We start from the raw sequence: 20,316 nt of genomic DNA on the forward strand, positions 1-20,316 counted from the left end.
CTCTCTCTCTTTCTTTCTCTCTCTCTTTCTTTCTCTCTCTTTCTTTCTTTCTCTCTCTTTCTTTCTTTCTCTCTCTCTTTCTTTCTTTCTCTCTCTCTCTCTCTTCTTTCTTTCTTTCTTTCTTTCTTTCTTTCTTTCTTTCTTTCTTTCTTTCTTTCTTTCTTTCTTTCTTTCTTTCTTTCTTCCTGGTTAATTGGAGATAAGAGTCTCATAGGGACTTTTCTGCCCGAGCTGGCTCTGAGCTTCGGTCCTCATATCTCAGCCTCCTGAGTAGCTAGGATGACAGGAATGAATCACCGGTGCCCAGCTTGTATTTTCAATAAATAGGTTGACAGAGACAAAAAGTTTTTCTTCAGTAACTATATTTTCTCCTAGTATACCCCATTTCTCCTGCTCTTAAGGGAACACTTGTAGGTGATGAACTCATGCGATTAAAACCTTCTAAATTGTTTCAAATTAACCCAGAAATCCTGTATTCCAGGGTCAGAGCCCCTCAGGGATGAGGTGGGGGTATCATTCTGTACTTGGAGCTGCTTCCTCTCTTTTAAGTCACATACGAAGGGATGTCAACTCTTTACCACGAAAGTCTTTCCACATTTGAATATATAAATGATAGGCTTCCTTACTGTTATTCATTTCTCTCTGACAGGTAGGCTCAGAAAACACCTCTTCGGAAAACTGAAATGTTGATATAAATATCTGAAGAGAAATTCTAATCACAGTATACATCGAACAGCCTCACTGATCTTGGATTCCTGGAAAAAAGATTTTCAAACAGACTTTGTCAGCTCTGCGTTGGCATTCCTTGTCAAACAAAAGCATGCCTAAAGACACATTTCAAACGCAGACGAAGCAGCACTTGCTAACCTGCAGAAAATCGAAGAGGAAGAGGAATGCAGAGGCCAAGAACAAACAGAATAGAGAACCAATGAGCAAGGAAACACAGTTCTAGTTCACAGAACCAAATGTGTTTTAAAAAGACCCCATCAATAATTAAGCATCAGCAAGTCAAATTCTATTTTTTTTCAGTTGCTGCCATTGTCTTAAGATTTGTAATGAAGAAGTGAAATTATTGATTTGGCCTTAGCAAAAAGGAGTTAATACTCTTAATATGGAAATGGGGGGAAAGAGGGTGGCAGAGGGAAAGGAATCTTATTTTTGCCGGGAAGGCTTGCACAAGCTAAATGATTACCATTTATGTTAAATAATTTATATGTATGAATCAGCTGATTGAAAAATTTACCATCTTTTTTTTTTTTTTTAAAGCTAAGGCCCTATTTCTCTCCTGAAATTTGTTAACACGTGACTTCACTGCTGGATTTGATCATGTACGATACAGAATGACACAAGCCTGACTTTTCTCTATACCTCTTCTCTAAATTAAATGGTTACACATGGTTTTTATGTCTTTCCCGACAATTTGCAAAACAGACAGGGAAAGAAAGGTTAGTTATCGCCTATACAAGACTCGACATCACCAACAGATTGATCCTTCTTATTACTGACAGGAAGCATCAAACTTGGGCTCTCATGGACAGCCTTGGTTCTATCATACACAATCTGTGGCATGGAATTGACACTGGACTGCTTGAAAATGGGAGGACTCTGGAGAGACGGTGGCAGATACCTGTGTGCAGCTGGCTTTCTTGGGAGGAAGTGGGCATCTGTACTGTGGCCAACTTTGTGGCATTGAAACCTTTTACTACCCTTTATGCTACATGGGCCTGGAGTTATGAACTGGAGTAAAATACACATGGACAAGACTGGCTTTTCAGAGCATATCAGAGATGCCAGTTTTATTTAGTGCAAATGACTAGAAAGAAGAATGGTATGTTATGCATAAGCTTTTTACTTTATATCAAGCTAGTTGTTTCATTTATTATCTATATCTATATCTTTTTGGTGCTGGTCCTGGGGCTTGAACTCATGGCCTTGTGCTCTCGTTTGGCTTTTTCATTCAATGTTGGCATGCTATCACACTTCCACTTCTGGCCTTTTGCTGGTTGATAGGAAATTAGAGTCTCATGGACTTGCCTGCTGGGTTGGCTTTGAACCACAATCCTTTGATTTCACTCTCCTGAGTAGGCTAAGATGGTAGCACTGGTACTTGGCTTACCCATTGTTAAGTTTTCCTTTTACAAATGAGTTATATGTTTTCAAACAAAATGTCTTCTAGATACAACTTCTATTAATAATATAATTTGCAAATATTTTCTCCCAGTCTGTATCATGGCCTTTCATTTTCTTGGTGGTGTCCTTTAAAGTACAAAGTCATTAGTTTCTTCTCTTATGTATCATGCTTCTGTGTTCTGATTTAAGAACTCTTTGCTCAACCTGAATCATGATGATTTTCTGTGAGTCGTTTGAAAAACACTTAAAATACAATTTGGCTACTTAGGTTTATGATCACTCCTTTGTTGAGCAAATATTTGAGTACTGTGACTATAGAAATACAGTGGTTTGGTATGGTGGGCACCAGAGGCTCATGCCTGCAATCTTAGTTATCCAAGAAGCTGTGGTCTGAGGATCACTGTTCAAATTCAGCCAGGCAGACAATTCCTAGAAACTCTTATCTCTGGCTAACCAACAAAGTGCCAGTAGTGGAGGTGTGACTCATGAGATAGAGCACCAGCCTTGAGGGGAAAAAGCAAAATAACAGCATGAGCAAGGCCCTGAACTCAAGCCCCAGTATTGGTGCTCCTGGGCGCATGTGCATAGGCATACACGCGCACGCGCACGCACACACACACACACACACACACACACACACACACACACACACACACACGGCTTGGTTCCTGCCCGAAGTAGTTGATAATCTGGTAAAAAAAAAAGCATGTAATACCAATGGTCAGAACTCCTGCTTGTGATTGCAGAAGCAGGCAAACTAGGCAGATGCACAGGACCACAGCGATCCAAGGTTGTATGTGTAAGTCAAGACAATTTCTGGTAGGTGTCACTAACTTACTGAGTATGAGAAGGAGATGAGACTGGTATTTGCAGCTCTGAATAAGATAGGCCCCTGGAACAACCTGCAGCAGAACTTAGCAGCAAGAACTGGTTTAGGAAAGTGGTTTGGGCTGGGAATGGGAGACGGAAGCCCGTGCATGTCCTCCTTGTAGCTGTGGGCTTGACATGTTAGACTGGACCACACAGTCGTTTCTGTGTGACTGGCTGAATGTGCACAGGCACTCTGCAAGCCAATTAGCCTTCAGCTTGATAACTCGTCATGTATGAACACATGAGAGTTTAATTGCTTCTCATCTTGAGCTGTTCCTCCCCTCAGTGGCAATGTTAGTCTTTCAGAGGTAGGTCAGTGATGAGTGTTGTAACAAGCCTCTAGCTGGTCATACTGAAAAACCATTTTTCCTGTGTGCAACCATCCATTGCAGGGGGTGCTGACTGTCAGTCAGAGTTTGCATGGGGATCCTGGGATCCAATTCCTTCCAACTTTTGGTTCTAACATCCTCAAAAGCCCCAAGAAATCTGCCTCCTGGTGGCATTTCTCTAGCTCAGAGAACAAAAGTGGAGAAGGCACAGCAATTTTTAGTCACCTTGGAAAGCAATCACCTTATCTCACATTTCATTGGATGCGTCATGTGGATGTAAGGGAGTCACCTTTCAAGGACAGCTCTCTATCTGAGGAAGAGGCAGCATAGAGTCTTTTTGGAGGGTATTTTCTAGCTTGCTCAGTAGCCATGCTAATAGAGAATATTACAACCTCACATCTGGAGTGGACTAAAAACGCTGGGTGCTGTGAACTCATGCCTGTAATCTTAGCTACTCAGAAGGCTGATGACAGAAGGACTGAAGGTCCCAGGTAGCTCAGAAAAAATAGTTTGGGAGGGGCCATCTTTTTATTTGTTTGTTTAATTAATTAATTAATTTATAGCTTGAGGCAGGGAGTGGCCATCTTAACAGAACATAGGGAATGTTCATCCCTGCTAAGGTGGGAAGCTTAGATAGGACAGTTGTGGTCCAGAGCCAGTGCAGAAAGTGAAATTAAAAAAGGGGTGGAGGCATGGCTGAAGTAGGAGAGCACCCTGTCTAACAAGGGCAAATCCCTGAGTCCAAATCCCAGAACTGCCAAAAGATAAACCAAAGCCAAAACAACAATAACTTCACAGATGTCTCTAATTATTGATTAAATACTTTGGAGCCATATATATATATATGTTAAGCACCACTCTGAGCATTATAGAAACGGAATTAAAGCAATAATTTATTGTCCCATCAACAGTTATTTTCTTGGAACTTAACATGCTCCCAACATTATATACCAATGTAAGTATAAATTCTGACCCCTCTCCTTGAGTAGGTAAAAGTGATTTAACTGTTATAGGGACTATGAACTTCCGAAATAAGTTGTACTGTACACAGTGTTTTGAGACTAGGATCCTGGAAGGAGAGAATGTTTAGGACAGGCACAACTGAACTTGGACTAAACATGACCAAGTGGGATTAGGATGGATGGAGTTGAGAGAAGGAAATGTGCGAGGAAGTGAAGCAACCCAGGTGTGAAGGGACAGAGGCAGCCTGCGTGCAGGTGTCTGTGGAACACCAGGCCAGCCAAAGGCAAGTAGAACACGTGTGGGCTGATGAGCCATCTCACTGAAATTGTCTTTATTTGTTACTGCAGCATTAAAACTAAGGGAAAATGGGTAGACAAATGAAGAGGAGAAAAGATGGAAAATGCAGACAAGGATCTAAAGTGTATCCCTTCTGAACAAGAATGAGGGAAGGGGTAGTTAGGGGATGGATGCATGTGAATGTTGAAAGGGGTGACATTGATCAAGACGTATTGTATTTCTGTGTTGTTAAATGGCAACTCTTTTGTACAACTAAAGATAACAAAAAAAAGTGAACTCAAGAGATATGAAGAAGTGTTTCTCTCTTTCTCCCTCTCACTCTCTGGTGCCAGTCCTGGGGCTTAAATTCAGAGCCTGGTGCTCCACCACTTGAGCCACAGCTCCACTTCCAGCTTTTTGCTGGTTAATTGGAGGTAAGAGTCTCATGGACTTTTGTGCCTAAGCTGGCTTTGAACCACAATCCTCAGATCTCAGCCTCCTGAGGAGTTTCTTTCTTGTGTGACTGAGGTGGGTGGATCATAGACTGATAAGTAATGTGTGTGTATGTGTGCACGCATGCGCATGCACATGTGTTTTAACCTGAGTTCTAAATTGTAATTCACATTGGCAGATGATTTAAATTGCAGGCAGTACTTCTAGATTTTCTTGTTTCTCACAGTGGCAGCTTGGTGTAACTTGAGCGTGCTCTGCCGTAGACTCCAGAGTGAGTATGGTAGCAGCAATTTACTTATTCGGTGATGCTTAATGATTCTCCTGAGCCAAGCAGGGTCAGATAGCATGTGGGAAACAAGGCAACCTTGGTTGAATGGGGTCATCTTATAAAGGACTTTAACAGTCAGATGACTGAGCTCAGCCTTGATGTGGCAGGTACCAGGGAGCCATTGAAGTTGCCAAATGAGTGAGTAACTTCTGGAGAGAGTTAGTTAATGAAGAGTCATCTGCTATCAATATGCAAGGTGGTTGAAGGTGAGGGAGGTGGGTGGAGCAGGAAGCTCTGGCTGCTGACTTACAGGTTCCAGAGGCAGCAGATTGAGCAGGTTTGGGGGTTGAGAAAGGGGTCGCCAAGTTATGATGGCAGCCCTGGGTGAATGGCAGGGCTGAAAGTGGGCACTAGAGGATGGTGGTGTGTGGGTGAGAGGGAATGCCAGCCATTGCCAAGTACCTGCAGGTTGTCTGCATGATGGCTGAAGAAATGTTCTCTCTGGGATCGCTCCTCATTCAGGCAAGAGTGTTCATGACTCAGTTGGACCACACGCTTCTCCCAGCTAGCAAGCCTGGTTCGGAACCTTTCCGGGTGTCCAGCTGCCCTCTAATCTGACGAGACAGGATTGCAAGCCAAGACTGCAGGGTTTTGAGGAGTGTCTAATTTTTATTGACAGCCCTGAAAAGTTCTAGGTACACTTAGCACCTCCAAAGAAGCGCTAAATGATTTAACATTTTGGGGACAAATTGGTTCTATTAGTCTCCAGTGCCAAATTCACCAAAAATAGCTCATTAGCTGTGCATTGTGATTTCACTAGGGTGCCCTGCTCTTGGCTGGATTCCAAAGAACACATTTGTATAAAAATGTTCCCATTATGGAGTGTGATACCTATTAATGGAACACCATATGTAGCCGGGCCTCTCCCCTACTTCCGCCCTTCCTTTCAATCTGAAGTTTGTCTTTTCCATCCATTTTTGCCAAGTGACCCGCTTTACAGGGGTTAAACTTTACCTAATGGGCTAAGGCCTGAGATGCTGAAGCAATCAATCTTTCAACTGGATTTAAGCGCCTTGGTTTTCCCTCTCTCTGTGCCTACTGCCAATCCTTACTCTTTCATTCCATCCTAGCCTGGGGGAAAGAAAGGGAGGGGGCGAGGTTGAGTGTGGCCCCCAGCCCAGACCTACAGCTGTGCCTGATTGACCGACATTTCTGTTGTTACACACACACACACACAGACACACACACACACGCACACGTGACTTTTAATGGCTGAAGCAAGAATGACCAGCTGGTGTGACAGGCCTTTGGGTGTTTGCCTATTCGAATTAAAATTCATCAGTTCCGGTCCTTTCTCACCATGTACGTGATTTCAAGGGTGATATTTCTAGAGACATCTTTTACAGAGCACAAATAAGGATCTGTGTTTTGTCTTGCTAAACAATCTCTTCAACCTTGTCGTGGGCTAGGTAACTTTAAAGTTTCACTAAAAATAATGAACAGTAAAAATAAATAGAGAATATCTGTTATTCATCAGGAGAGGCCTGCAGAGAGGATTAATGACAATAGAAAACCAAGAGGTCATACAAAATTCATGAATAAAAACATTTTCCTGGAAAAGAGTGTTTTTCCAGAAATTCTTCATCTTAAACTTTTATCACCTTTAAAGTTAAATTGAATGCTTGATATCTTTGAAACTGAGATTCTCTCTTTCTCTCTATCTCTCTCTGTCTCTGTCTGTCTCTCTGGTCTGGACTTTTAATGGAAAAGTCAAGAATGGAACCATACTCTGGTGTGATAGGGGAAGGTGTGTCAATTAAAGACATCATTGGTCTGGTCGCACTGTTTTGAAATTAATACTTTATCAGAGGAGAAGGTGTTATTTCAATATAGAATGGGCATCTACAATGGATTAGCACTGTAGACAATGATTTAAAAATGTACAAGATATAATCTCTAAACTCGAAATATTGGCTTATTTTAAGCCCCAGTTCCATCTAGCCAAATAAATAAGTAATAAATATTGGCCTATGACATGGGCACGGATAAATGCTCATACACTTTCAAAAGATGAAATGTAAAATAAACCAACAAAAACAAAATGGGAGGCATGAACAGATGCTTTGCTAACTCAGTGGAGGGCAGGATTGAGAACTGCGGGAAATGGGAAGAATAAAGGCTTTGTGTCTGTACATGTGTCTTACATCCATTTTCTGGTGGGAGACAATTTTTAGATTGGCCATTTTGCTTTTTAGAAATGCCATAGCCATAACCTTGAACTAACATCTAATTTAAATTCTGTCTGTGAAAAAGCCTCAATTTGAAATAAATTCATTTCTTTTTAAGAGCCTGAAATCGTGAAAATTAATTTGTATTTCCCTTAGGTATATACCTCCAGCTAATAAATTATCTTGAGACTAACATGGGAGATCTTTTAAAAACATAACACAGAATGATGTTAAATTTTATTGGTAGATCAAAGAAGCCTGGATAAAAATCTCTATGTAGAGCTTCCCAATCAGATGCCTATTAATTTTAAATTAATAATTCTCAATTGAGATTCTCTGGGGCAGGTCACAGGATTCTGTGCAGATACAACTCCTGAAGTCACTACTAACTAGCATCTGGGGTTAGAATGCTGACTTACATCTAGAATTGGAATGCGTAAGATAACCCAGTTTAAAAAAAATGAGTGTGGTCCATAGATACCTCGTTAATTGCTGTTTTCACTTCAAATACTATTAATTGGAAAAGGGAAAAAATTCTTCTTAATATTTCTTAGGACAATTTTAGAGAATCAGATTCACAAATAAGGTCATGCAACTTTCCATCTTTAGAAACGAAAGCAATTTGTCTTTCTCAGTAACACCAATAAAGGCTGAGCTGTCAAAGCAGCAAGCACCCTTTGCACAGATGTCCTTTGCAAAGTTTAGTGAATGGTGTTACGTTGTGCAGTAGTGTCACAGGATGCAAATCCCTTAGAGGTTTGGATAGAGGCATGTTTGGATGCCTTGTGCTTTCTCTTCTCCACTTCCGGGTGAGAATATTTTCCCACCCTTCCCTTTTTTCTGCAGTAGACATTGGGCTGTGACCCCCTAACTCCTTCCCTGCTGGCAAAACTGAATCCTCATGGACTCTTTGGCTACTTCTACGTGCTGGCCCTCGTCTGTGTTTGCAGATCTCACCCGTCTTCCTCAACTATTTCTTATCCCTGCATCTCAGGCTTGTGGTAGCAATGACTTTCTACTTTTGCTAGTCTTAGAGACTTTCCCGGTCCTTTCTGTAAACTGTCCTTCCTTTCTGTCCTTCTTTCTCATCTGCTGGTCCCACTGACTAATCATGATCAAGATTGCTCCCTAGATGTTCACTCAAAGAACCCCAGATTTATTTCTTTTGAGACCAATCATAGCAACTTAAAACAATCAACTACCAGGACATGGGGAAGAAGAGACTGAGCAAAGGAATTCTTAGGAGGAAATATTCTCAAATTTTAAAGCAGAAAGGGGTAGAGGAAAGGTTTGTGCTGACTGTACAGAATGTCTATGAGCATTAAAAAACTATTATATGTACCTTCACTCGCAAGAGACCATTTTGAAAATAGATATTTCATGCCAAAGATGAAGCCATGTAGTTGTATTGCACAGGGTACCCATGGATCTCAAATGAATTCACTGATAGCAGGTCACAGTGAGGTCGGAGAGAGAACTGCTAGCTACAGGTGGAGCACTGTCCTTGCTGTTTCTGGCACCCACTGCAGCATTGTGTGTCACTGAAAAGGAGGTGGAGTGCCAGTGACAGCTCTGCATGTTGGGGAAGTTGCTGGGTGCTGTCAGACTTTTTTTTTCTTTAGTCATTGCCACTTACTGAAAAGCAGCATTTGACTGCTGTAGCTTATTTCCCTGTTCTATGTGGATACCTCAGATATTTTCTTTACATATTGATTTAGAGATGCAATTTGATATACACACGTTTTTCCTCTTGGTACCAAATGATGTCAACCAAAAGTGAGCAACTATTATTGCCAGAGCTTAGTTTGAATATTCATGATCCATGTATATGAACCAGCCTTACTAAGAAAGATGCTCCCAAGTATCTTCTGAGAAGGTGGAGACCTGGCTGGGAGAGAGGAAGATAAGTTGGCAAGAGGTAGAGGAGAAGAAACCATACACATAAGAAAGGAAAGAAGGTAATGCTTTTTCTATGAGAATTGATAGCAAAGAGACAATAACCACTTAGCATCAATTAAATATGTCCACCCTTCTAACTGCTTGCTGTGGTTGAATTTATTTGAATCTTCACAGCCCTTGGAGATAAATTGTATTATTTTCCTCTTTTTACAGGAGACTATAGAGGAGTTTAAATAACTTGCCAGAACTTGACAGCTGAGAATGTGTGGAGCTAGGATTTGAACCTAGACAGCCAGCCCCAAGGTAGATGAGAAGTCACATTCTGATGGAGGAAGTCAAGAAGGACTCCATGGAGGAGGTGCCATTTTAGTTTTTGATATGTCAGTGATTTGGGATGTTATATAAGACAACATAGTAAGGAACTAAGATTATAGTTGAAAGAAAATGTCAGCATCTAAATGTAAAAGATCTTAACCTCAGATCCCATTTCCTCAGGAGCTACTGCCTTTCTGTTTTCCCTATTGTCACTGTAGGATAATGGGCACAAGGCTCCAGGAAGTGGTAGGGTAAGGTGATAGGCTGGCATACAATGCAGAGCCATGGGATTGGAACCTCGGACTCCCCTGTGTTTAGGGAGCTCTCTTGAATTCCTCAGCTCAGGAGGGGGATTTGGTCAGTTCAGAGTAAGTTGAAATTCTCTTTTCACATCAATGATTCATCTTAAAAATAGTGAAGTTGCTGAATAAAAGTGAAATTGGGCTTTCAAGTGCCTCTGGCCGTTTGTGGAGTCCTGCCTCCCGTGAATGTCTTGCTGGGAAGGTGTTTCTTCTTCTCAGTGTGATTTTCCCTTAAAGCAGGGCTTTCTGAAGCAGGTGTTCCCAGGTGGCAGTAAAAGCCTTTAAGGGGAACCACAGGGAACCTTTATGGACACAGGCTGAAGGAGGGGGGGACCCCATCGGTTAGTCAACCCTCAGTATTGGTTCACTACTTACTCTGTGGGTCTAGATGGGTGCCAAGTTAGTAAAGGTTGTAAAGGTATAAAAGTTGATTATGTCTTATGGTTAGGATTCCAGAGACAATGTAGCCACATTTTTTTTAAAATCGGCCCAGTGATCCTGAAGTTACTAGCCTTGAAGAAAGCAGCATGGACTCTTTGCAAGCATTGGCTCTGGCGTTGTCCCCAGGGTGCTAAGGAAAGGCTGGCTCAAGGAGTGACAGGTTCGTTCTGCTACGAAGAAGGAACCAGGGACACATCATGATAGAAAAGCAGAATGTGACAGTTTCAGTCTGGACACTCAGACGGGTGCTGTGGAAGTTCTTGTGAAAGCTGTCATGATTCTAGGCAGAGCTAGAAGGAGCATGTCTTTTAACAGAAAGACTTGTCTGTTCTCTAAGCCCACAAGTCCATAAGCACATGCAAAAATATTTCCATTTGGATATGAGCCAAGTTCAGAATACCCTGCCTTGCATGAAAAGTGGTTCCAAGAAATCCTGGAATCCTCTGGAATCTAGAAATCCTTCCCAGGCATTTATAGGTGGAGTGGGGTTATCCATCTTGGTGCTAGCCCTTGGTTCTTCAAAGAATGAACCGCTGAATGACCTTTTGAATTCTGAACCAATAACCATCTCAAACCCTCTCTTGGAGGGACAGCTGATTTCTCTCCATCTCAGGGAGAGCCGAAGGGGACTCAGCCTTGGTTAAGCCTGCCTTGATATCTCTGGGCCTCCTCCATCTCTAACTTGTGGGCACTGGTGTGGTTTGAAGGGAGGAAGAAGTCTTTGTGTCAGGGAAGGAAGAGGGGACAGGTGGTCAGATGGGGTGAGGAGGCCCTCAGCCAGCTCTTTATGAGGAAGGAATATACTTGATGTACTCTAATGGTACCCCCGACGGAGGGGCCATATGGAGCCATAATTCCATCTTTCCAGTTGATGCCACCTTTTCCTGAAATCATGGCATCACTTGGTCAAGCAGTTGTTGCTCTCCTCAGAAAGGGGGTCATTAAAAACATAAGGGACACTCCGACACCTGATCCTAGTACAGGCATTCTATTAGAGACAGGTGAGGCGGTGGCATGTTAGAGTCTTCTAGGAATGCATTGTAGAGAGAGTTAAGGTTAACCCTTTAGGCCATGGGCACAAACTGATAGGAATCAGTGTCAAAGTTGTCTGCAGAGGCACCTGAAAAATGTCACCATTCCTCACCACGCTGCATGGCGCCGCCCCTCTGATTTACACAGTAAATTACCCAGCAGTACCCCAGAGGTATTCAGTTTATAATACCCACCTAGAAAATGATATCTTTTATTTATTTATTTATTTTTTGGTGTTGGCCCTGGAGCTTGAACTCAGAGCTTGGGTGCTGTCCCTGAACATTATTGATCATGACTAGCACTTTACCACTTGAGCCATAGCTCCACTTCTGGGTTTTTCATGGTTTGTTGGAGATAAGAGTCTCATGAACTTTACTGCCCTAGTTAGCTTTGAACAATCGTCCTCAGATCTCAGACTCCTGAGTGGCATAAGCCACTGATGCCTGGTGATACTGATGCTTTTAAGAGAAGATACTCACACACAATTATAATATAGATATGTAATATAAAATATATATAGTAGCTTTCTTATATGAAATTTGGTATTTGTATTTCTGAAGCTGACTTTTTTGCTCAGTGTAATGATTTCTAGTTCCATCACAAATCATTTTCTTTATCTTTTCATTGGTAGATTGACACGTGGGCTGAACCTGTTGCTTGGCTATTGCAAATACAGCTGAATAAATGCTAGTGAGCAGGTATCTCTGTTGTATACTGGCTTACATACTTTTAGCTATATGCCCCAAAGTGGTATAATAGGATAATATGGCAATGTTGTTTGTTGTAGTAGCTTGCATCCCTTGAGCAGGGTGTTTGGATTTTTTGCCCCTGCATCCTCACCAGCCTTTGTTGTTATTTTTTCTTGTGATGATTGCCATTATGACTGTGGTGAATGGACTCTTCGTGCAGTTTTAATGCATAGTTTTATTTTTCTTTTATGGCTAAGGATGTTGAACATTTCTTCATATATTTATTAGTCATTTGTACTTCTTTTTTTTCCCATGTCTCCCCATTCACAATACAGACAAGGCACAGGGCCTGGGCTGAGGTGTATATGGGGTAGGTTACTCTGCTTCCTCTTTCTATACAGTCAGTGTAAGAACACAGCCTGTGGTAAGCACCCAGAGGCCCATTTGTACTTCTTTTGAGAAATATATTCTCAGTTCTTTTCCCATTGGTCGATTGGATTATTATTATTTTTATATATATATTTAAAGTTTTTATTATAAAACTGATGTACAGAGAGGTTACAGTTTTATACGTTAGGCATTGGATACATTTCTTGTACTGTTTGTTACCTTGGATTGGATTATTTTTTAAGCTCTTTACATATTCTGGATATTAATCTCCTGTTAAGCAAAAAACTGGCAAGGGCTTTTTATTCCTTGTGTAGGTTGCCTCTTTACTCTAGTAATTGTTCCCTTTTCTGTGCAAAACTTTTTAATTTGATGTGACCTTGTTTGCCAATCCTTGCTCTTGTTTCCTGAGCTATTAAGTTCTATTCAGGAGTTATGTCTTCATGTGTTTTCCTGCAGTAGTTTCAGAGGTTCAGGTGCTTTGATTAAGATCTTTGGTTCATTTTGACTTGATTTGTACAAGGTGAGAAAGATCTAGTTTTAGTCTTCTACTTGTGCAAGTCCACTTTCCTCACTACTGTGGAAGAAGCTAAGATCTGAGACTTAGATAACTAAGAGGAAATCACTTTAAGCTAGAGGCATAAGCAACACCTTATTCCAGTAGCTCAGGAGATAATAGCAAGAATTACAACCAGGTTCATGTGAATGAAAACGCATCTGCACAGCAAAGGAAATGATGACCAGAGTGAAGAGACAACCTATGGGATGGGAGACCATCTTTGCCAACCAGCGATCTGAAAGGGAATTAACACCCAGAATACATGAAGTGCTCAAAATATTAAATCTGAATGAACAAACAATCCAGTCAACCAATGGGAAAATCAATTGAGCTAACTTCCCACAGGAAGAACAAATGACCACTAATATATTTTATTTATTTATTTTTTTGGCCAGTCCTAGGCCGTGAACTCAGGGCCTGAACACTGTCTCTGGCTTCTTTTTTGCTCAAGGCTAGCACTCTGCCACTTGAGCCACAGCGCCACCTCTGGCCATTTTCTGTATATGTGGTGCTGAGGAATCGAACCCAGGGCCTCATGTATACAAGGCAAGCACTCTTGCCACTAGGCCATACTCCCAGTCCCCACTAATATATTTTAAAAAGGGCTTAATAGCTTTACTTCTCAGGGAACTACAAATCAAAACTATACTGGAATTTCATCTCACTCCAGTCAGAATGGCAATCATGGAGAAAAATACAACAAAGCTGATGAAAATGTGGAGTGGTGGGTTGGGGTGGGGAAGGAACCCACATATACTTTTTGTGGGATACTAAATTAGTGGAACCATTATGGAAATCATTATGGAATCGCTTTTTAAAAAGTACCCCTTAAAGTAGAAGCACCATATGATCCTGCCATACCACTCCTGCCTATATGCCTGAAAGGATGTAAGTCCGCATAGGATTGAATTTTGCATCATGATTTCTAATAGCCAAGCAGTGGAATTAGCCCAGGTTCCCATCAATCCATGGATTCATCCATGGTAAAGAATATCTTAGCTGGGCACCAGTGGCTCATGGCTATAATCCTAGTTATTCAAGAGACTGAGATCTGAGGATTGCAGTCTGAAGCCAGACTGGGCAGGAAAGTCTGTGAGACTCTTTTCTTCTATTAACCATCAGAACACAGAAGTGGTGCTGTGTCTCAGAGCGGTAGAGCGCTAGCCTTGAGCAAAAAAGCTTAGGGACAGTGTCCAGGCCTTGAATTCAAGCCCTATGACTGACCAAAAAAAGAAAGGGTATCTTGTACATATATTCAGCTATAAAGAAGGATGAGAATTATGTCACATGCAGAAAAATGGATTGAAGTGAGGATCATCATGTTAACCAAAATAAATCAAATTTAGAAAGATCAATATGACATTCTTTAGGACTTTAGATTTTTTTTAATCTGAAGAAAAAGGACTTAAAATTAGGAAGGGGATTATTTGGGAAAAGGGAGGAAATGAGTGTTGGGGAGAAAAGGAAACTAGAGATGGTAATGAGGGGTCAATATAATCAATGTACATTATATTCATGTATGAACATGTCACAATAAAACCTATTAAGGATGTATAAAACAAGAAAAAGAAAAAAAGAATAAAATCTTCCTGCAGGAGCCTCTGTCCTGAAAATACTTTCACCTATCCCTCAGATACCTTAGTGTGAAGGCAGGAGTTCCTGGACTACCATGTTCTAGAATCTCTAGTGGTTGTGTTGCAGTCAAGGGCATCACACTTGGTCAGCAAACTTTTCTCAGTTTGTGTGTTCTGGGATTGGGTTGGGAGCCAGTGCTGGAGTTCAGAGGATGGTGAGCGTGTATGTCAAAGTCTGGAGACATGGCTCAAGTGGCAGAGTGCTTGTCTAGCAAGTGCAAGGCCGGGGGCTCAAACTCTCTGCCACCAAAGGAGTGTGTACTTTCAAGCTATCCCCACTTGCAGTTTATGGAGCCTTCCCCTTGGTTATGACCTAAGACTGCCTGTCATGGTTGGGTTCTGGGGCTGCCAACAATTTCTGTCCTTTCTGCAAATCTTCTTGACTTTTTCTCAGCTTTGGGGGTGGGGAGGGTAATGGATGTAGCTGCGCTAGCATCTTCCTCTGATTTCCTTTTGCTTTTCCTCTCTCTAAAGGCTTTTGTTAAAATTGTGTCATTTACCAGGAACAATAAAGTAAGGTCACTCTCCTCTGACCTCCTCTCATTTGCTGGGTTGAATGCGAATTTTTGTTCTCATTTTCAATTTTGAGAAGCAGCAATGTGGCAATTGGGACTTTGTGTTCATGTGTGGCCCCACATTGCTAAGCAGGAGATTGAGATGGAGCCCTTTACAGTCTGTTCTAGATCTTCTTTCCTCTGCCAGTTGGAGCATTTTGCTTCTTGCTCCATTTACCAAGCACAGTATTAGCATAAAGCAGACTCATCAGATGTAGGGTAAACCTCCGTTTAGCTCTTTATAGGTAGTTCTTTTGTCCCTCCCCTGGAGAATATTTCCAATAATTTCGTATTCCTGGAGTCTCTGGCACTGATTTCTCTTCTTAAAGTTGTCCCAGAAATAGACCTTTAGCTGGGTGTTGATGGCTCAGGCCTTTGATCCTAGCTGCTCAGGAAACTGTGGTTTGAAGATTACCGTTCAAAGTCATCCCAGGCAGAAAAGTCTAATGAGACTCTGATCTCCAATTAATCAGTGAAAGGTGGAATTGGAGCTATGGCCCAAGTAGTAGGGCACCAGCCTTGAGCAAAAATGCCTAGGGACAGTGCACCACAGTCCCTGAGTTCAAGCCCCCAATTGGCATACACACACACACACACTCAAATGGAAAAGGACTTTCATGACGTCTCTCTCTTTTCTACTGGGTACGGGGGAAGATAAGTGATAAGGAGGAAAAGAAGATAATAAAGAGATATAGAAGTATAGAAAATACAGGAAAAACTTGAGAGAAAAAAGTAGGAATGTGTTACAAAAAAGTCTCTCCTTAGTGACATTAGGCTGATGCCTTAAAAAAAAAATTCCTGTTTATAACCATGAATAAGTGATGGCCATAAACCACCAAGAAACCAGAACACCAATCGGTTTTGAGAAGCTGTTTGAAAAACCATCTCGACAGGAAGTCAACTGCATCATTTTTAAGTGAGCAGGGCTCTGAGCAACGGCAGCTATTTAACAATTAATAGTGGGTGGATGAAATGCCTCACTGCTCTGCCCCAATTTGACCCCTATACTTATAAGTAGGGCTGGAAAAACCATCCGGGGGACTTAGAAATTCTGATCTTTGACCTGCAGGTCTATAATGGATCAGCCCAACTTTTACATGGTGGTACATTTGCTTGTCTAATACAGAGAGGTCATGTGGGACCATCCCTTCTAGCTACTTAAAAATGCCAAAGGCCAAATTCTGTAGTATGATGAGCAGTTATCAGCACGCCTGACCCACACTGTGAATAGAGTCCAGCCTTCTTCTATTTCCCTTTTTCTTTTTAAATAGCAACCTGCAGTTGTTTACTAGCTACACACTGTCATTCGATTCTAACCTTTCTACTTTTAACAGCTACAGGTTTGGTCAATTACTGCTATAGCTTTTTGGTCTAAGAAAAGCCATTTAATTTTTTTTTCAAGGTTTCCACAGACAGGTAGTGATTAGAATACATTGTCAACTCCTTTAGGTTTTTTTTTTTCTTCTTTTTTTGTCACATAGCTCACCTGCCAACTTGTTCTTGTTAATTCAGCTCTTCTAGCTGGTGCTGGCTTTCTACACTTAGTTGTGTGACTGAGACAGAATGGGAGATAGCAGTGGTTGCTGAAGCAAGATGAAAATGAACGATATTTTCAAATCCTGAGCAGGGCGGCAGAGGCTAATAATTACATTAAAAAGGCCCTCTGTAGGTAGGTGTAAATAGGCTAGTCTAAACAAGTGCGGCTGTTTTAATATGGGCTGGTGGAGAGAAGCCATTACCTGAGACTGCCCCCTTTCACCTCTAGCCATTGTGATCTGTTAGGTCTCACGAATGGGGGGAAAGAGAGGAACTTGTTTGCAGGGGATTTGTTGTCTCACGCTCAGAGGCAGCTGAGAGACTTGCCAAATGACAGGAAGACGCTTACATTCACAAGGTGTGATTGCCTAAGTGTTTGTCTGTGTCTAATTAGTTTGCCTTTGCTGGCTGGGAGCTCCACAGCCAGGAGGCAGATTGACTCTGCAGGGCTGTAAGCAAAGGGGGTTGATTGGTGTTGCTATCATTTGTTTATTTAACCCTCCCTGGAACCAGGCAATCTCCTCAGAAAGGAGAGCCTTTTCTACTGCCTCTTAAAAAGGTTTCCAAAAAGTAAGGAGGGGAGAAAGAAAAGCAAAAATAAAATAAAATAAAACAGAAGATAGCTCTTCAGAGGCAGTTATACTGTCTTTCTCTATTGTGTACCTGTTACACAAAGCCTGCGGCCCCGGATGTTCTCCGTGCAAGTGAACTGGGAGAAGGTTTGGCCTGGTGATGAGGGATGTGATGAGAAGTGATTTTAAAGGGAGCATGGGTTTTTTGGGTGTCATGCTGGTTGTCTTCTGGAGGTGTATTGGGTCTACCATGCTGACTACTGCTGGCCAGCATTCTTTGGCTCTTGGTCTTCTGGGTTTAGGGTAGGATCCCTTTTAGGTAGGATCTCAGGAAAGCCACGATTTTTCTCTCACCCCTCCTACAAATGTCCACAGAACTCGCGGGCCACCACTTCAGGGCAGAACAGAGTGTCAGTACATACATCCCCCCTCCCCTGATCTTTGTTGAGTAGCAGAAATGATTTTACAGTCTACGTTTTCCCAAAATGTGTCAGTGCGTTAGACTTTTCTGCTTTTGTAAGTCACTGAGTGGGTCCTGATTAACATGGCCTGGATGAATGAGCACACTTATGAGAATCAACGTCATGTTCATTTACTTTTTTTTTTTTTTTTTTTTTTTTGCCAGTCCTGGGGCTTGGACTCAGGGCCTGAGCACTGTCCCTGGCTTCTTTTTGCTCAAGGCTAGCACTCTGTCACTTGAGCCACAGCGCCACTTCTGGCCGTTTTCTATATATGTGGTGTTGAGGAATTGAACCCAGGGCTTCATGTATATGAGGCAAGCACTCGTGCCACGAGACCATATTCTCAGCCCCTACATTTTATTTTTAAGCTCAGTTTCAAGTGGGGTTTGTAACCCATGAAAAGACTGGTCTGGATACTGTCCACAAAGATAGGTTATAATAATAACACATTTTAAATTAGTGTCTATTTTGTCTTAGGTACTGCAGGAACTCTATAGACCATACATTAATCCTCACAATGAGCCTCTGGGCCAGGTGCAATGATGATTTCCACTTTATACATGAGTAATCCAGGTCTCCATGACTCTTAAGGAACCTGCTAAAGGTCATATGCCTGCTTCAAGGTGGACCCACTACTTGAAAGTAGTTCTGCATCATTTGGAAGTCTGATGGGTACCTGAGAGGGAGCTCCCTGAAGGTCCTATGTGCATCCACAATCACCCAACCACAAAGGAGGTCGAGATCCAAAACCAAAGCTAGTGTTTCACACACCATGGCAAAGGGAGTAGCCAAGGTTGTGATAGCCAACAAAGTTCAAGCTCATGAGCAAGGTCAGTTTGGTACAGGGCAGCCACAACCCCGCAGGCTCTGAACAGAGCCTTACTTTTCTGTGGATTCTGTGATAACTCACCAAATCAAAAGGTGACGTCTAACAAAAAAAATCTCATTGTCATTATGATTGCATGTGCGTTCACACTCTACTTAAAAGTTACAGGTTTTGTTTCCTGGTCAGGGAACAAAAGAAAAATAAAAGGTACAGTTTTTAAATAGATATTTTGGGAAAAGGACAGTCAGCACACAGAGAGCAATGGGCCAAAAACATAGGCCCCTCACCATTGGCACCAGGAGAGTCTGATGGGCAGAGGTGGTGAGCATCTGAGGAATAAAATAGGCCTATGAAACCCCATGATTATGAGTGACACAGCACATGATGGGAAGAAATGTCAGGGAATCCAAGATCCCAAGCCCCTCTTCTGTTAATATTACCACCAAAATGGCAGACATGTTCTCACCCGCCACAAGTCTGTCCTCACCACTCAGGAATTCACATATTAAAAGTGTTGGTTTGCTTAGCCCTGGGTTGCACTGTTCAAGATTCTAGAAATAAGAATAGTTAGCAGAGAAAATAAGTAACAAATAAATAACAAATATAACCATCAGAGTTTGCTCAGTGAGTGCCCAATTTTGTCAGGGGGTATGTGAATCCTCTGAAACTGTCCACCAGAAAGAGAAGATAGGAGGAAGAGGTCGTTTGCTCCTGTGGTCCCTGCTGCTGGCTCTTGGCTCACACAGAAGGAGCTGCTATTCTTGTCCTTAAAGTCACCAGGCTTTTCCAGGATGAGCAGATGACCTGGCATGGGTGAAGGGTGAAGTGAACCGTTCTATTTCAATTGTGTCATTTTTTTTTTTTTGTTCCTTTGAGAGTCCTGGAATTTTAGACCCGTGTTCTTGTGTAGTTCAATGTCTAGTTCCTTCTTTTGGCACAAAGGTAAGCTTGGGAAAGAGTTGTCTATACAGTTAATACCATGCACGTTGTGTGTTTTTTTCTTTATAAAAATAATTTGTTTTAGAACACTTTTAATATTGGTCCATATGGAGGGGAAATGAAAAACAGTATCTTGGCAGTCTGAGAAAAAATTGTGTAAAAACTCCTGGGACCTTATAGAGATGGAGAAAGGAGACAATAGCCCCCTCTCTGGCTCTTTTCCTATATATTTATGTCTGTGACCATTTTTTATTGTCTATACATCTATAGTATCTATTCCTATGTGAGTGCATGCGTGTTTTTCTTCCTGTTTTTCCCTTCCCCAAATGGATTCTGTCCTCCTAGCCAGAGGATGTAGTTTTAGGATGAGGCACCACCTGCCTTTCACTCTTACGGGTTTTAAATCTAGGACGGCAAAGCTGATGTCCCCTCCCGGGTCCCATGGGAATGGTAAGTAATTCCAGAGCACCTGGAAAACACCAATGATGACCCTGTGTCACTCTACCTGGCTTCAGTCCCAGCTAGGAAAGGAGGCACAATGAGCCATGCCCACAGCCACAGGAAGGTGGTCATGCACTTCCAGCCATTCTTCTTAGTGGGACTGAGGCAAGCCTTTCCACAGAAGGGGAAGGATGCTAATTCCTTTTAAAAAT

At 42.0% G+C, this 20,316-nt stretch overlaps 1 non-coding gene across 1 annotated transcript; it reads right to left on the reverse strand.

The window, feature by feature from the left end:
* Positions 1–12,505: 12,505 nt before the first annotated feature.
* On the reverse strand, positions 12,506–12,636 carry LOC125355809. The gene has a single exon (XR_007211741.1). It is a non-coding gene; the product is annotated as a small nucleolar RNA SNORA51 (small nucleolar RNA).
* Positions 12,637–20,316: the final 7,680 nt, after the last annotated feature.

Source organism: Perognathus longimembris, chromosome 7, assembly GCF_023159225.1.
Source record: "Perognathus longimembris pacificus isolate PPM17 chromosome 7, ASM2315922v1, whole genome shotgun sequence".
NCBI lineage: Eukaryota > Metazoa > Chordata > Mammalia > Rodentia > Heteromyidae > Perognathus > Perognathus longimembris.